Below are 4,087 nucleotides of genomic sequence, written 5' to 3'. Positions count from 1 at the left end.
TTTTGGCACACTGCCAAGAACGCTTGTTAGAAAACAACACAATATAAGAGCACGAATATAATACTGAACATTTATTGGATAGCTCGCTGAAGCGACTGCGTAGATGATGAGATCTGGCGCAAGCGCTGTGGGTCTTGCTAGGAGACAGCGGCGGAGCTACCAACCGGAGCGTTCGCTTGAAAAACGGCGAGAACATATTATCCAAGGCAAGAGCTTTTCTTTTCACTCTACATGAGCGCACGCCTTCATAGTGCTATAGTGCCGCTTCGCGAGCAACATCAGGATTCTTCTCTGCGCTGCAAGAATGTTGTAACTCCTCGTAGTGAGCTTTCTGACATCGACCACGCGAGTTCGCACTACAAACGTGCGCAAGAAGTATTACAAGAGCGTTTGCGTGCTACAGCAGCCCTCCAAGCTCAATATGCTGCTATCAGGCGGTGACCCTCGGGTGCGGGACTGGCCTTTGATGGGATCTCCTGCACTCGTCGTCTGCATCATAGCAAGCTACCTTTACTTCTCGTTGCGACTTGGCCCTGCGCTCATGAAGAAGCGCAAACCATTCCCCATCCGCCCGTTCGTGGCAGTGTACGACGTAATCATGGTGATTCTCAGTGTGTACTTTTTCTGCGTCATGCTACAGGTTACCTACCTACGTGATGCAAACAAAATGCCGCGATACAGACTCTTCTGCCAGGGCACTGATCCCACGCATGACGCGATTCCAGTGCTCTACCAAGGATGGCTCTACATGCTGCTGAAGATTTCTGAGCTGCTGGACACTGTTTTTTTCGTGTTACTCAAGAAGGAAGACCACGTCAGCTTTCTCCACCTGCTCCATCACACTGCGGCGCTTTTCACCGTCTGGTTCGACATAAACAACGGAATTACGGGCCAGTCATTCAGTTTCCCCATCCTCAACGCCGTCGTTCATGCGGCCATGTACACCTACTACGGACTCGCCGCGCTTGGGCCCTCAGTGAGGCCTAAACTCTGGTGGAAGAAGTACGTAACGCTGCTCCAGATTGTCCAATTCACGGTGCTCATGGTACACGGTGGGATTCCGCTCTTCTACGACTGTGGCTTCCCGCGCGGCATGGCCTACCTCATTGTCATTGAGATGGGAGTGTTCGCTGTGCTGTTCTCTCACTTCTACTACCGCAAGTACCTACTCGGAAAAGAAGCTGACTGAGCTACTGTGTCACTCCGGCCAAGAGTTAGCGCCTTGATGGACGTGCCACCTAGGTTCCCTCTCCCTTTTTCCTCCTGCTGCTTTCCTTCAGAAACGCTATGCCACCCCGTAAAACGTCATGGTTCCATGAATATATATATATATATATATATATATATATATATATATATATATATATATATATATATATATATATATATATATATATATATATATATATATATATATATATATATATATATATATATATATATATATATATATATATATATATATATATATATATGCGCCTCATTGTTTCTATTTTGTGTTATATTTTTTTGTGCATTACTAGGACAACTACAAACGCTTTTGTGTCCGAAGACGGGCAAGTAATGTTTTTCATGTGGCTTTAATCTTTGTTGTCAGAAACAGAGCTCGTTGAGTAGTCTTGTGAGAAATTATGCAGCAACCGTTAGAATGTGTACTAAAAACACGTCAGTAGTTGCTTATTGCGGACTTTGACGACCAAGAGAGGGCGGCGCAAATTACCCAATATGGTGACACTACGAACACTGCCCCCGGGATCAGCTTATGTCGAAAAGTTCTTCTTTTAACATTTTCAGATTAACTTGAGTTAGCAGATGGTGGGAGAACTGCAGGAGTTAAACAGTCCCTTTTCTCTATGGCACAAAAGTAATGAAGATACAAGGAAACAATCGCTGTAACGTTTCAAAACGACCAGTGTGAAAGCGTAGCCGTAGGCTGTTGACAGGCGCTTTGCCCGTCAGGACATCGACGACAAAGAATCCTGTACCATCGGGGGCAAAAGTAACAGACCCCCCCCCCCCCCCTTCATTTCCTTGTTGCCTCCCGTGGCGATCAGCGCAGGGCCGCCACATGACAAAGCACTTATGGTGTCGACACGGGCCCACTGTGTCATTCTAGACACCACAAGTGTTATGTCAGGTGGCGTCCCCGCGCACAGTGCCACACGTTGGAACTTGGAGGGGGGAGGGGCTGTTAATTTTGCATCCGATGATACAACGAGCGAATAACAAAATCAGAAGCTCTGGTAAGGAAGACCTAGCTATTGTGTGTTAGTATTGCTGTTTCGCAGAAAACAACCGAGAAAAGCTCTCTAGTCATTGTCGCTTGAATTTGCGAGTAATTGGTAGAACTTCGTATTTTCTTTTTTCTTCCTCATGAATGTTGTTAACTGCGTGGAATTATAAATATGAGTATAAATGCGACAACAATGAGGCCGCGTTTTTCCGCGCAATGTCTTATCGGGAAAATTAACCTTCCTTTGTGCTCTTAGTTTTTTCGTAACAAGAGGATAGAAGGCATACATCTCTATGGCACAGTTATTAACTCTGGAGAGTTTGTGGCCACATAGCGGAAAAAATTGTCCGGCTTCAGCCACCATTCGAAGCCTCACAGCGAGAAATCTTCTGAGAAACCACCCAGTCGGGCCACCTAGGTCCCATGTTCTTGTGGCGTCATAACAACTTGCCCATCGAATTGTAAGCAAAGTTACCATCGTGGCAATTAAAGGGGCCCTGAAACACCTTCTGAGCACAGTACATAAACTGGCTCAACGACTACATTCTCTCGTCATAAATACCTGAGCCAAGCAATACACTTCTACTCGCAATATAGAACCTACAGTCGCGCGGGAAAGTTTTTCCGGAAACTTTCCGGAAACTTTGTCGTGTCCGCGCCCTCCACCGTCGTCGCCCGTACCTGCGTAATTCCGTTGAGGGATGTCTATTCGTTATATTTTTAAGTCCTCGGGCAGCTACCACGTCCGCGGCCAGCCACCGCTCCAGAGGGTCAGGAAGCTGCATGTCTTCGGAGGATTCCCGTGCACGTCGCAGCCTGCGGAGCAGCGCCGACCTTTGAGCATGCAAAAACTGTCAAGAGGAGAAAGAACAGCGCGAGGACACTGAAATTCAAATTTCGACAACAGATAACTGTTTCTACAAAAATATTAAAAGAAATTCTTGCTGGAGGATATGCGTGAAGCAGCCTCTTAACAACGAAGGAATAAGGCGCCTTTATTGAGAGGGCCCTTCAGAGCCTCTTTACATTAATTGTTGATATCAAGAGTTTGCTCAGGAAGACCAACCTGGGTCGCACAAGCCCCACCGGGGGCAGCACCTGCCAGCGCAGGGCAGGGGAGCATCGCTTAACTGCTGCAACACTGAGCCCCAAGTGGTGTGACGACTCCCTGCTATCTACAAATGTAAGGAAGAGAATGACCAATTCCGCATACATGGACACTAACTCATTAACCCTGTACATGGCATGATACCCTTGAAGCGGAACTCGTGTCCTTGCCAACTTTTTTCTCCCGATTATGTTCTATTATCGCGTTACGCTCGTCTGCCTAATTCCAGCGACAAGCAGGGCATATAGCAGCTAGGTGCAAAAGGAATCAGAATTAAGTGGAGCTGGAAGAAAATCGTTACATCACTCTCCCCCATTTCTCCGGGGAGAACTAAACACCATATTACTATATGCGCATGGCGAAATAAGCCTTGCTATTACAAAGATGGTCTTGCATAAAACTGATCCAGCTTTCAATGTGCCCGTCAGCAATATTATCACGAAGTCTTGACTGCAGTCCGGAGAGCATAAACGCTACGAAAATGTTGTCTAAACAAAACTCTTTATTTGGGCATATCTGCACCCACAAAGGACTGAATCACTCGGCGGCGGCATAGCAACAAGTGTGCTCGGCGGTCGTCGAACAGAATGCTCGCCGCTGTCGGCCGTGCTCAATTTAAAGGTGATAGCGAACTTTCGAGATAAAGCGTGCAAAGCTACTAGAACACTCTGGAACAACGTAGAATCAGCTCTGCCTGGATGCGATCAATCGAGATAACTGTGGTCTCGTCTTGAACCGCAAACAAA

The 4,087-nt window shown here is 46.7% G+C and overlaps 1 pseudogene; it reads left to right on the top strand.

Annotated features, from left to right (window-relative positions):
• The first annotated feature begins 421 nt into the window (after positions 1–421).
• On the top strand, positions 422–1,189 carry LOC144120212 (very long chain fatty acid elongase 1 pseudogene; annotated as a pseudogene).
• Positions 1,190–4,087: the final 2,898 nt, after the last annotated feature.

This window comes from Amblyomma americanum, chromosome 2 (assembly GCF_052857255.1).
Source record: "Amblyomma americanum isolate KBUSLIRL-KWMA chromosome 2, ASM5285725v1, whole genome shotgun sequence".
Classification (NCBI taxonomy): domain Eukaryota; kingdom Metazoa; phylum Arthropoda; class Arachnida; order Ixodida; family Ixodidae; genus Amblyomma; species Amblyomma americanum.
This window is presented reverse-complemented; position numbering and strand designations above follow the sequence as displayed.